Below are 15,113 nucleotides of genomic sequence, written 5' to 3'. Positions count from 1 at the left end.
TAGCAGACTATCCTATTATGAACAGATTTGGATATTGGGCCATCTCCAATTCAGCCCCTGATGGCTGTGGCAGCCATTTTCCAAAATGACACCTTCAGCTTGTTCCGACGAATTGCATCATCAATTGGCTTGGTCCTTTCCACCAGGCATTCTCTCGTGAAAGCCTGGAACTGCTCTTGGCCAATCTTCTTCACATTCCTGACAGTCTCAACTGCAGCAGGACCTGCAATTTCCTTTGTGTCAAGGACAACCAGATCCATGCTCTCTTCCTCAAAGGGGTTGCCAAGCTCTTCTATGACGCTGACAAGGGCGCGGACATCCTTGGCGAAAGAGGTCTGCACACTTGGTGTCTGGTCGTGATGACGTGTGTCCTCTCGCCTCCCCCAGTGTTGATGGCCATCTTGGAACTCTTCTATGGCCCTGGCAACTTATGGCCCGGCAATCGTCCAACGCCGCAGGGCACTTGGGTTGTCAGTGAGGCCGACTGCTCCACCATCTCCTTTGATGCAGGCGTTATTCTGTTCATGCGCCTGGTCGATTGGGATCAAAGAGAACACCTTCTTCGTCTTCTGTACAGTGAAGTTGCCAGCCCTGAATTCTCTGGCTACATCTGGGTGCTTCATTGGGAGTGCAACCATGTCCCTCAGGTGAACAGGGACCCACCTGGCATAGTGTGTGTGGTCTAAGGCATGGAACCATGGGACCAGTTCCGTCAGGGCATCAAGGTACATCGTGAATGAAGCCTGCCGCAGAGAACGCACGTAGACCAGTACCAACATCTCTAGTTCCAGCACAGTTGCCCAGTACTGAAAGTTGGGAATGTCTTCTCCTCTCTGGTGACACCAGTCTTCGAACTCAGGCAGGTCTTCTGCATCATCAGCATATGTCATACAGTGGCATTCATACGCACGGTGTTGCAGGATGTGCAGTGCTGCTGCAGTGATTTGATGAGCTCTTCTTGTGCGGGTGACGTGGGCAGCTCGCAGGAAGGAGTCGGCCGTCCCTGGCGTTGCAATCTCAGCTTGCAAATCTGCAAAATCGGCAAATCTTGCAAAAATCAAATCTCTGAATCTGAGATGGCCCAATATCCAGATCTTTTCATAATATGATAGTCTACTAGTGTGCCAAATTTGGTGCTTTCCTCACAAAATGCACAATTGTTATGCTATATTTAGCTTAGCTGCCGGACTATATCATATTTGTACAAGATCCTCCACAAGCTTCAATTACATTTTAGAAAAAAACTATAACAATGCGACTGTGTCGCCAATATGCCACTGCATAGTCCCACAACAGGTAGATGCCATCACTCTGCATATGTGTGGGTGGGGGATCACGTTTGTGAAGTTTCGTGTTGATCGGATGAGGTTCGTTTTTCTATCCAAGATGGCTGCCAAACCACATGACCTTTGACATCATAAATTTAATATTTCAATACAAATGGGTCATAGATCATGTGCATGCAATTTCAGATTTTTAGGATAAGGAATTCGATGAAAACATTTTTGGCTGATATACCACTTCACCTATGATGTCATCATTATCACGATTTTGTTCCCCATTGGGAGTACTTGACAATGTGCCAAGTTTCAAATTTTTCCATTCAGCGGTTTCTGAGAAATAATTTTTTATTATTTGCATTTAATCCAAGATGTCTGCCATACCACGTGACCTATGACATCACAATTATCATAAAAACATTCTGCTTGGGTGTCACTCCTACCATGAAAGTTTCATCTCAATCGGACATGTGGTTGCTAAGAAAAACGAGGTTTAGCCCGTACGGAAGGACAGACGGACGGACAACCCAAAAACATAATGCCTCCGGTGACTTTGTCGGCAGAGGCATAAAAACTTTACAGTTACCACCATGGCAACCAAGGTCAAAACAAATGTGCCAAACATCTGCCAATTAGTGGATTTCCTAATTTCCTTTTTTGGTTGGTTGATATATTGTTGTAGTCATGTGGGTTGTTACAGTTGCCTGCTACAAGTGTAGCAAATCGCCTCAATGCAACCATAACGGCCAACTGGGTCGGCCGTCCCGAGCCGGGTGAAGGGCCTTTCCACTTCCGATTAAATACCTGTGGGACGGTATAACCAGCCAGGTCTTACGTTTATTGGTACCGTACGCTTCGACTCCAATTAGGGCAAGCGATGCTGAGAGGCGCATGGCACGGTCTTGATATGCGGCTTTAATTGCCGCTGCCGAATAACCCTCAACGGGCTTCTCCAAATTACCACTGAGTGATCACCATGACCCATATTCACCCAGGACAGGTATCTTTAATTAATAGAAAAGCAATGGTCATGGAGAGGGAATGTACACGAAGCAATGCCAATACAACAAGCAATCCCCTTACCCCTTCCAAAACTCACACTCACAGACCAAATGATGAACGGGAGCCTTCATAATTATGTATGCCTTAAGTCTCCCTTGGGCCTACATTCACACCACAAGAACAAGAACAAGCCAATTAGATTTTGATTTGGGTCTGAAACCAGATCCGACATGTTAATGGGATACAAAACGTAAAGTGTTCAGCCTGGCAGAGGGAGGTTTGCTAACTACCGAGTGCCGTTCTAGTTATGACACCCCAGATCCACTTTTTTGAAATACCGACTTCTTTCCTGGAAGTCCTAGCAGTGTCCATGTATTTTATACCTCTCTCACCCCTGCCCTCTCCCAGGCCCTCTCCCTCCCACAGATCTCTCAATGTCCCTGTTTTCTGCTTTTGTACTTGTGTGCTTTCCTCTCTCTCCCCATCTTGTCTCCCGCTTCCTTTATTGTATGTTTTGTGTGTCCGTTGCTTTTTTTTGTGTTGATGTTAGCTCTTACACGAGCCTCGATGTGGTATACCAAAAAAATTAAAAGATTAAAAAAAAAAAAGACTTTACCTCCACCACCGAAAGTGGGTAAATGTTATATTTTCACCCCTGTTTGTCTATTTGTCTGTCTGTCTGTGAACAGGATATCTCAAAAAGTTGTGAATGGATTTGGACGATTGCCATTTCATTTTACCTACGAGACCACCCACTCCGTATGGGAGTGGCAGGAAGGTTTATGTTGTTATCGTTTCTGGCATATATAGATTACAGTAGATCTAGATTCAGGCCTCAAGAATGTCAGGGTGTGTTCAGTTACCAAGTTTCTTGTAGAGCGCTTGCCAATTGGCTTAAGCATTCACACAAGCATTCAATTCGTAACCGTTTGAAAAGGAACGGCTGGCTTGGCAAGCGCTTGATAGCTGCTTGGTAACTGACCACCCCCCTGGGTTCCTCCGTTTCAGTTTAGTGATGAACAGCACTAGCGACTGTTTAAAAAGGTAATCATACGTGTTTGTGGTTTATAATATTTTTGCAGTGCCCCACGAAACGCCACGATAAGCTATTTTAACGTGGTGTTAACGTGGTGTTCGTCCAAGGAGGAAAAACCCTTTGGGGAGGGGGGGATATTATTAGTATTAATTTTGTTTTGTAATAACATAAATATTACTAGTGAGGTACCCGTGCTACGCATGTGTGGGAGGCCATATGCAAACAGACAATGCAGAAACGGCGAATGCTAAAGCATGAAACCAATAAATGCCACATTACTGGAGCACCTTTAGTCGCACGTCAGACATGGACAGCAAGTTCGTGAAGGACGTCCATGAAAAACTGACCCGTTCGCAAACAAACAGGTATGTGTGTTCCGTTCCCAGTCAATGGCGAATCTGCATATGGCGATCCGCGAATTTCACGTTTAGAACGTAAAACCGTCACTGCATTTCGTCATTCACTTGAACTCGATATCTCTTTTTTCATTCCAAACAGCATAACTCCAATCACAAATATACATTAATATAATAAACTTTTAACAACATTCGTGACATAAACAAATATTTAAATCCTGATGTGAAGGTCCGTACGGTTGGGTGAATACAATTACAAATTCAAAATCGTACTTGTATTCACTCAATTCCAATCATCCATTGATACTTTAACAAAACAATTAACGCGATTAACATTTAACGATTAAACATTACGATTGAATGACGGTTGTATTGGGATATTATCAAACCCGCGCATTGCCGTCATCTGTCCACTTACGCATTCGCGGCAGGTTCGTAGAAGAACCAGCTTTAGAGGCCATTTTTCCCCACAGAGTGGGGGTTGGCCTTTTTCGGGCACCGTGGTCCCCTTTTTTTTGAAGCAATGTTTTATGGCCAGATGCCCTTCCTGCCGCCAACCCTGTTAGTTGCCTTTTGCGACACAGGGAATTACCAGTGAACTAGTACTCAACTCAGGTTCGTAATTCTCATCAAAATCTAAACGGTATTTGTAGAATTTCAATAAAAGCCACATCACTGTTCATATCAGTAAATATTATTCCATCGTGTTTGGAAAAACTGGAAAATTGTGAAAAAATTGGAAAAACAATATAGCCCAGCCAATATATATATTTATACATACAGTCACGTGAAAAAGTAAGTACACCCCATGTAAAGTTTTGACTTTTTCAACATATTTCAACATACAGCTATTTGATCTTCATTTCAACAATATTGACAGATAAAGGTGATATAATATAACAAATATCATGAAACATTTACATTTTGTCGTCCATTGTATAATTTAAATAAACATAAATGCAAATTCCGCATGTGGAAAAAGTAAGTATCACTACTTCAAAGTAGTAAAAAAAAAGTAGTATACCCCTACATTTATCACTACTTCAAATACCTAAAATTACAATCAGGTGCACCAGCTCAGGTGCAAATGATTAGAACATCGTTAGAGAGGATCGTGGATGAACCTGTCTTATTTAAACCTCAGACATTTAGTTTGGTTTGCTCTTTGTTGTTGAAGTGTGCGGCGTCACCATGCCTAGATCAAAAGAGCTCTCTGAGGCCTTCAGAAAGAAGGTTATAGATGTCTACGAGTCTGGGAAGGGACTTAAAAAGATCTCCAAACAATTTAAAATCAATCATTCGACTGTCGGGAAGATCATCTACAAGTGGCGAAGATTCCAAACAACTGCCAACTTGTTCAGGCCAGGCCACCCCAGCAAGTTCAGCTCAAGAGCAGACCGAAAGATGCTGAAAGAAGTCTCTAAGAACCCCAGAATGTCATCAAGGTACCTACAGGTAGCTCTTGCCACTGTTGATGTCAAAGTGCACGAATCTACCATTAGAAAGAGGCTGCACAAATTTGATCTACATGGGAGGTGTGCCAGGAGGAAACCTTTGCTCTCCAGAAAGAACATCAGGGCAAGACTTAAGTTTGTCAATGAACACCTAGGCAAAGACCATCACTTTTGGAACAATTTGCTCTGGACAGATGAGTCAAGGGTAGAGCTATTTGGCCACAGTACCAGAAGACATGTTTGGCGAAAACCAAAGACAGCATTTGACCACAAGAACCTGATACCAACTGTAAAGCATGGTGGCGGAAATAATATGGTTTGGGGCAGCTTTGCTGCATCAGGGCCTGGGCAGCTCACCATCATAGAATCCACTATGAATTCTTCATTATACCAGAGGGTGCTTGAAGATAATGTGAGGCCATCTGTCGGAGAGTTGAAGCTCAACCGAAGGTAGACCTTGCAACATGACAATGACCCCAAACATACCAGTAAATCCCCCAAGGAATGGCTGAAAAGAAAGAAATGGAGGGTTCTGGAATGGCCAAGTCAAAGCCCGGATCTAAATCCCATCGATATGTTGTGGGGGGATTTGAAACGAGCTGTGCATGCAAGAAACCCCTCAAACATCGCACAGCTGAAAGAATTCTGAACGGAGGAGTGGGCAAAAATTTCTCCCAGTCGATGTCAGAGTCTGGTAGACAGTTATGAGGAATGCCTACTTGAGGTTGTTTCTGCCAAAGGGAGCAATACCACATATTAGAGCCAAGGGTGTACTTACTTTTTCCACATGCGAAATTTGCATCTATGTTTATTTAAATTATACAATGGACTACAAAATGTAAATGTGTCATGATATTTTTTACATTATATCAACTTTATCTGTCAATATTGTTGAAATGAAGATCAAATAGCTGTATGTTGATATATGTTGAAAGTCAAAACTTTACATGGGGTGTACTTACTTTTTCACGTGACTGTACATACATATACATATATATATATATATATATATATATATATATATATATATATATATATATATATGACTGTAAGAAATAGTAGAAACTCCAAAGTACGAGCAGGGCGTCTCATTTGTATTGAATAAATAATCGTTAGATTAAATAAGACGCGGACGCGGACGATTAAATAAGACTTCCGTTGAACTTGGGGCCGACTCAGAAGAAGACCTTTGTTGGTCGAAAGCTTGTCGACAATTAAAGATCGATGTCCTGAAGCTACGTCCACGTCTTATTTAATCTAACGATTATATATATATATATATATATATATATATATATATATATATATATATATATATACATATATATATATACTACTGTGTTCAAAAAGTATCCGACCTTTATTTTTCGTGCGTAAAAAAAAAAGAAGCTAGGGAGGCGTTGATTGGTGCACGTTGATTGGTTGATTAGGCGATCCTAATGCGCACGCGTGAATTTTTTCCCACCTGCAGAAGCTGTCATTCAACGGCAGACCGCCGATGAGTGAGGACATGCAAGTGAGCGCCGTCGGATTTTCGCTTTTGACAAAATGACGGAAAAACCTGAACAACGATACTGCATCAAATTTTGTGTAAAGCTTGGCGATTCCCAAGTGGAAACGATCCGCAAGATTCAACACCATTCATTCCATTATGAAGGAGGATTTGGGCTTCAGGAGAATCTCAGCGAAGTTCGTACCAAAGCTGCTAACGATTGAGCAGAAGCAACTCCGTTTGGAGATCGCACAGGACATGCTGGAGGCTGTGAACAGCGATCCCAGCTTCCTCAACACAGTGATCACTGTCGATGAGTCCTGGGTTTATGGGTACGACCCAGAAACCAAGTTGCAGTTTTGATGCAAGTTTGATGAAACACAAAATTGGCCATTCCAGAACACCAGCTCAGGTCATTGAATTCGAACGGACAGACAGACAGACGGACATTTGGTGAATTATAGTAAGATATGGCGGCCGAACCACGTGACCGGTGACAAGTTTGATGAAACACAAAATTGGCCATTCCAGAACACCTGCTCAGCTCATTGAATTCGAACGGACAGACAGACAGACGGACATTTGGTGAATTATAGTAAGATATGGCGGCCGAACCACGTGACCGGTGACGTCATAATTATCATTTAAAAAATTCTACAGGTGGAGTTGCACCTATGGTGAAAATTTCCTGTCAATCGGACCAACGGTTGCAGAGAAAATCTAATTTATTCTGTGCGGACAAACAGACAGACAAACAAACGGACTCAAATGCAATACCCTATCCTCAGGCGAGGGTAATAACAACACCAATGATAATAGCATCTTACTATAATTCACCAAATGTCCGTCTGTCCGTTCGAAGGTACCGCACAAACAGCTGAACCGATCGCAACAATATTTTGGGTGGTTACTCCTGGGGTCTCCAGGAGTAAAATAGGCTATTTAGTTTTCCCAATTTCAGCTTTGGTCTCCAGCTTTCTCAGGTTTGGACTCCCGCATAACATTCGCGTTCGCATAACGTTCATTGTGACGATGTTTTCATTGTGACGATGTTGTTTTCCCGGGTGCCACACAAATGGCTGCACCGATCGCTCCACGGCTGCACCGATCGAACTCGGTGATCTTCCTTATGATCTTGAAAAATAAGCGAAAAATAAAGACCTTTTATAAGGACACTGGTTGAATCCCTGCTTGAGAGAATTCTATCCCCCTCCCCGCCATCACGGCCGTCTCTCCAACTTACAATCCCACGAGATATGCGGAAAGGACGACCCAAAACTAATATAAACATCATTAAACATCATTCGTATCTAAATGTCATAAAAAGTAAATAATGACCTCGGCCAAAGTTCAAACGGCATTTAATCTCCACATGAGAGAATTCCACATAGCTATTTGGGTGGTGAATACGCTAACAGATCGCTGTCTCCATCGATCTTGCCAAAGCCGTAACAGTTATCGGCTCAAAATCCTTTTAACTGTTGATTTGGTAGTTTTTGCAATGAAGGAAACATTAACAATGTTGTTAAAAGTTTATTTGTGATTAATTGGAGTTATGTTGTTTGGAATGAAAAAAGAGATATCAAGTTCAAGTGAATGATGACATGCCGTGATGGTTTCCACTTTCTGAACGTGAACTTCGTGGATCGCCATATGCAGATTTGCCAGGGTCTCACGATCGATGTTTCGATACGTGAACGTACCCGTTTGTTTGCGAACTGGTACGTTTTTCATGGAAGTCCTTCACGAACTTGCTGTCCATGTCTGAAGTGCGACTGACGGTGCTCCAGGAATGTGGAATTTATTGGTTTCATGCTTTAGCATTCGCCATATCTGCATTGCCGGCTTGCTTCTGGCCTCCCACCCGTGCGTAGCACGGGTATCTCCCTCGTTTGTTTGAACACAAAAGCCTTAAAAACCACTGAAACTACATCCTGGCGAGGGCTTGCAATCTCTGATTGCTCTTTTTCTTGTTACTTTTGTTTTTAGAAGCGGCCTTAAAAAATGCCGCGTTTAGCTATCTTAACACGGCTTTTGTCCCCCGTCGCACCGCAGAGCGAAATGGTGACTATGGTTTTCCCCTCCGTCCGTCCGTCCGTCCGTCCGTGTGTACGTGCGTTTGTGCGTAAGCGAAGGACCGCATTCAAATTTGGTGTGCGGGTGCGTGCAACCCACGTCAAAATCCAAGATGGCCACCGCCATGTATGTCTGACGCCATTTATGTGTGAACCTTGTGAGCGGAACATCTTGAAAAATAAGCGAAGTACCAACTTCTAATCTGGTGTGTGGGTGTATCTAGGCAAAAGGAAGAACCCTTTTGAAAATTGGGTCGCCACGTCAAAATCCAAGATGGCCACCGCCATGTATGTCTGAACCTTGTGAGCGGAATATCTTTAAAAATAAGCGAACTACTAATGTCTGATCTGGTGTGTGGGTGCATCTACACATAAGGAAAAACGCTATTGAAAATTGGGTCGCCACGTCAAAATCCAAGATGGCCACTGCCATGTATGTCTGAACCTTGTGACCAGAATATCTTGAAAAATAAGCGAAGTACCAACTTCTAATCTGGTGTGTAGGTGTATCTAGGCATAAGGAAGAACGCTATTGAAAATTGGGTCGCCGTGTCAAAATCCAAGATGGCCGCCACCATATATATGTCTGAACATTGTGAGCGAAATATCTAGAAAAATAAACAAACTACGAACTTCTAATCTGGTGTGTGGGTGTATCTATACATATGGGAGAACGCTATTGAAAATTGGGTCGCCACGTCAAAATCCAAGATGGCCGCCTTGCGGCCTCCACTTTGTCAGCTCGCATCACTTCACCTGTCGGGGGACCGAGGCGTAACGCTTGTTCACAAAGCAGTCAACCCCCTTGGGGAGTGGGGCAAAATAATTCAGTCGCTACAACTTCCATCGTGTGATCCTTAGTCCTCCTGTCTGGTTTGGTTGAGATTGGATAAGTAATGACCGAATGTATCGTGTTAAGAAATCGTCAGACAGACAGATAGATAGACAGACAGACAGACACCAACAACAACAAACAACATGCATTTTAAGGCCATTTTCCCTGCTAGAGCGGGGGTTAGCCTTGCGGTCCCCATGACGATCTTCTCCATCTTGCCCTATTTTCTGCATCTCTCCTTGTTAACCCCCTTGCCCGCATTTCTTCTTCCACCATCTTTGGCCAAGTCTTTCTCGGTCTTCCCCGTCCTCTACTTCCTTCTACATTCATTTCCATCACTCTTCTCAACCAGTCACTTTCATCCTTCCTCAACACATGACCAAACCATCTCAACCTGTTCCTCTTCACAGCATCAATCACAGGCTCTATTCCCATCATCTTTCGCAATTCATCATTTGTCTTCCTCTCTGTCAACGATACTCCGCACATCCATCGAACCATTCGCATTTCCACCCTTTCCAACCTTCGTTGCTGCTCTACGTTCATTACCCATGTCTCGCTCCCATAAATCATGACACTTCTCACACATGCAGCATACACCTTTCCCTTCAGCTTCAACGACACTCCCCTCCTCATCAGCATGCTGCTCAGTTCCCGAAACTTCTTCCATGCACATCTCACTCTAGCAACTGTTGCCGAGTCTGATCCACCTTCTCCATTCAGCATGTCTCCGATGTAGCAAAATGTTTTTACACCTTCCAGCTTCACGCCGTCTCCAAGATCCAACTCAACATTTCCTCCATCTGCAGCTCCCTCTGTGCACACCTTACATTTGAATGTAGCTGCCACACTGGTTAATGACCCTCTCAGACCACTACATTTTTGATGAACCCACTCAGTGCACATTGTACATTGAATGGAGTTCACTCTGACACCCTTCCTGCACACAGCACAGGGCCACTTCCCAGTTCTTTCCACCTCACCACATGCTTTACCACTTGCCATCACCTTCGTCCTTCCGATATTCACCTTCAGACCTTTTGTCTCCATACATTCCTTCCACTTGTTCATCTTTTCCTTCAGTCCATCATACTTTCCGCAATCAACACCAGATCATCTGCATACAACAACTCCCACGGTAAACCCTCCTTTACGTTCTGAGCCAGCACCTCCATCACAGCTACAAATAGTAGTGGAATTAGTACCGACCCCTGATGCACTCCCACCTTCACCTCAAACTCACCACTGTTCCCGTCCTTCGTCCTTACAGCTGTGCGCGCTCTTTTGTACATTGCCATCACTACTCTGATCAACCATTCCTCCACTCCTAACTTCCTCATTGCCCATGTCAATACATTGCGTGGAACCCTATCGAATGCTTTCTCCAGATCAACAAACCCAAGAAACAACTTCTTCCTCTTCTCCATGTACTTCTCCTGCAACTGCCTCACAATAAAAAGCACGTCTGTCGTTCCTCTTCCTGGCATAAATCCAAACTGCATTTTCACTTTCTTCCTTATCCTCCTCTCCAACACCCTTTCCAATACCTTCATTCTATGCTCCAATAACTTTATCGCTCGGTACGGGCCACACTCTGGAGGGTCACCTTTCCCCTTGTATCGAGGGACGAGGGTACTCAGTTCCCAATCCACTGGAATGCGGCCTTCTTTCACCGCCAGATTACAGATCTCTGTCATTCTCTTCACACCCCAACTTCCTGCTGCCTTCAACATATCTCCCACAACTCCCATCGGCCCTCCTGCTTTTCTACTCTTCATTGCTTTTATCATTTCCTCAACTTCCTTCTCAGTTATCTTCTCTGCCCGTCCTAAAACTGGGTTACTCTCTATGTTGCCATCCCCTTCATTCTCTGTATGGGATGGTGATATTTTAGGAGTATTTTAGTATGATGATGATAATTTACTTCATTCAATCTGAGAGCCGACTGGGACTTTTAGAATACAATTCTGCATCAATAATGTGAATATGAAGTATGTGGCTTTGACATTGTTTTGACCTTTTTAACGTAGATTAGACATTTTAACATTGTACCAGACAGGTCGATTAGACAATTTGACAAATATAGACATTTTAACATTCTTTACCACAACTCGACTACGGTTTTTTTTTGTTTGTTTTTTGTTTTTTTTGTATACTGAATTGCTCGGTTGCTCGTGCAACTACGGTTGCTCGTGAAAGAGCTGACAACCACGAGGGAAAGACAGCACAGGGGGACCACGAGGGAAAGACAGCACAGGGGCACCGTGAGGGAAAGACAGCACAGGGGCACTGCAAGGGAAAGACAGCACAGGGGGACCACGAGGGAAAGACAGCACAGGGGCACCGCGAGGGAAAGACAGCACAGGGGGACCACGAGGGAAAGACAGCACAGGGGGACCGCGAGGGAAAGACAGCACAGGGGGACCACGAGGGAAAGACAGCACAGGGGGACCGCGAGGGAAAGACAGCACAGGGGGACCGTGAGGGAAAGACAGCACAGGGGGACCGCGAGGGAAAGACAGCACAGGGGCACCGCGAGGGAAAGACAGCACAGGGGGGACCACGAGGGAAAGACAGCACAGGGGGACCGCGAGGGAAAGACAGCACAGGGGCACAGTGAGGGAAAGACAGCACAGGGGCACCGCGAGGGAAAGACAGCACAGGGGGACCACGAGGGAAAGACAGCACAGGGGCACCGCGAGGGAAAGACAGCACAGGGGGACCGCGAGGGAAAGACAGCACAGGGGCACCGCGAGGGAAAGACAGCACAGGGGGACCACGAGGGAAAGACAGCACAGGGGCACCGCGAGGGAAAGACAGCACAGGGGTACGATGAGGGAAAGACAGCACAGGGGCACCGCGAGGGAAAGACAGCACAGGGGGGCCACGAGGGAAAGCCAGCACAGGGGCACCGCGAGGGAAAGACAGCACAGGGGCACCGCGAGGGAAAGACAGCACAGGGGGACCGCGAGGGAAAGACAGCACAGGGGGACCACGAGGGAAAGACAGCACAGGGGCACCGCGAGGGAAAGACAGCACAGGGGGACCACGAGGGAAAGACAGCACCGGGGGACCACGAGGGAAAGACAGCACAGGGGGACCACGAGGGAAAGACAGCACAGGGGCACCACGAGGGAAAGACAGCACAGGGGCACCGCGAGGGAAAGACAGCACAGGGGGACCACGAGGGAAAGACAGCACAGGGGGACCCCGAGGGAAAGACAGCACAGGGGGACCGCGAGGGAAAGACAGCACAGGGGGACCGCGAGGGAAAGACAGTACAGGTGCACCACGAGGGAAAGACAGCAGAGGGGCACCGCGAGGGAAAGACAGCACAGGGGCACCGCGAGGGAAAGATAGCACAGGGGCACCGCGAGGGAAAGACAGCACAGGGGCACCGCGAGGGAAAGACATCACAGGGGGACCGCGAGGGAAAGACAGCACAGGGGCACCGCGAGGGAAAGACAGCACAGGGGGACCAAGAGGGAAAGACAGCACAGGGGGACTATGAGGGAAAGACAGCACAGGGGGACCACGAGGGAAAGACAGCACAGGGGGACCACGAGGGAAAGACAGCACAGGGGCACCACAAGGGAAAGACAGCACAGGGGGACCGCGAGGGAAAGACAGTACACGGGGACCGTGAGGGAAAGACAGCACAGGGGCACCGCAAGGGAAAGACAGCACAGGGGCACCGCGAGGGAAAGACAGCACAGGGGGACCACGAGGGAAAGACAGTACAGGGGCACCGCGAGGGAAAGACAGCACAGGGGGACCGCGAGGGAAAGACAGCACAGGGGCACCGCGAGGGAAAGACAGTACAGGGGGGGACCGCGAGGGAAAGACAGCACAGGGGGACCGTGAGGGAAAGACAGTACAGGGGGACCGCGAGGGAAAGACAGCACAGGGGGACCGCGAGGGAAAGACAGCACAGGGGGACCATGAGGGAAAGACAGCACAGGGGCACCGCGAGGGAAAGACAGCACAGGGGGACCGCGAGGGAAAGACAGCACAGGGGGACCACGAGGAAAAGACAGTACAGGGGCACCGCGAGGGAAAGACAGCACAGGGGGGGGGACCGCGAGGGAAAGACAGCACAGGGTCACCGCGAGGGAAAGACAGTACAGGGGGACCGCGAGGGAAAGACAGCACAGGGGGACCGCGAGGGAAAGACAGTACAGGGGGACCGCGAGGGAAAGACAGCACAGGGGGACCGCGAGGGAAAGACCTCGATATGAATTTGCTCGATATGAATGATATTGAGCTCCATAGGTAGCTCAGAGAAAGGTGCATTCACGCTTATTTTACATCTTACACCTTCGAGTTATGGTTAAGGTCAAATGCCAGTCTAAAAATAACCTTGTTTTGCCAATGCGGAATGAATCTCAAAGACTGATTGTCCTTCCATTATGTTATTGTATCATAATACAGGTACTGTATCCCCTGGTTAATGAAGGGGCTATGTATTTTTATACCCCTTTGGATAGCAAACCTTTGTTATGAGGGAGCTCGTCTTCCATTACTACTCTTGCCAGAGGAGAGGGTGTTGCATTGGGGTCTGTCTGCACAGAATGTATGTGTATTAATTACATTAGACCCTTGAGAACACTTTCCATTCTGAAAAGTTAATTATTTGCAAGCCTTAAGAAACGTTAAGCACCACATTGAAAAGTTAATTGGCGGAAAAACGTCTCCGGGACAAGTGAAGTTGCTCCATCACCAGACACTGTGACGGCTCCTTCGTTGTAGCAAATGAAGACCTTCGTTAAGTGACGGATAGCCCTAAAATAAACCATTCGTTGTGGAGAACCTTCGCTATTCAAACGTTTGTTAAGCCGGGGATACCTGTAGTGCACCTGGATTAAAGTTGTGCACCTGATATTTGATTAGCGTCCATGACCTACTTTTTTTTAATTGTGACTGAATTAACACAAAACATCTTTTTGATCATAACTTAAATAATTTGCCTCCAATTTTCATGATTTTGAGATGTGGATAGATTGTAGATGGGGACACATTTTATCCCTAATTGTTGAAGGTCAAGGTCGTATGGTGGTCAGAAAAAAATTTGGCCATCATTGGATCACGGGCCAGTCGCGGGCAATCAAAATGGGTAAGTCTCTCCCGGCCGGGGGAGCCCGACCCATGGAGATTGCTTTGTGATCACAGATATCTCGTTAATTTACTTGCTTTAATATTTTGTACTTTTTCTTCAGTACTCATTGGTGTATTTGAAAGCGATACATGCAGTTTATTTTAATGGACAAGTGTAAAGTAAACTATAAGAGAGCCTTTTTTGTTTAACTGCAGGTATGAAATGCACTTCTGCACTTTTGCATAACTGCATAATGCATGCAACTTATCTCGCCTGAGGAGAGGGTATTGCATTTGCCCTGTTCACACAAATGCAACACTGATTTGCCCTGATTTCATTATCTCCTTGTCTTCCACCATTTGCACTGTTCACATTACTCGTGGTTGTCCCTCCAGGCCCACTCCCCATTGGTATTTTGTGAATATGATTGTTCTTCACGTTTCTGTTTAAATATTCCTTAAATATGTTTAAACTTTCCCCTGCAATGT

At 45.9% G+C, this 15,113-nt stretch overlaps 1 protein-coding gene across 1 annotated transcript in view; it reads left to right on the top strand.

The window, feature by feature from the left end:
* The window catches only part of RNF213 (ring finger protein 213), a 391,778-nt gene that overhangs the window by 183,738 nt on the left and 192,927 nt on the right, over nt 1-15,113 (top strand). The gene's annotated exons all lie outside the window — the stretch shown is intronic.

This window comes from Myxine glutinosa, chromosome 7 (genome assembly GCF_964187855.1).
Source record: "Myxine glutinosa chromosome 7, kmMyxGlut1.1, whole genome shotgun sequence".
NCBI lineage: Eukaryota > Metazoa > Chordata > Myxini > Myxiniformes > Myxinidae > Myxine > Myxine glutinosa.
Note: the sequence above shows the minus strand (reverse complement) of the source record. Positions and strands in the feature narration are given on the sequence as shown.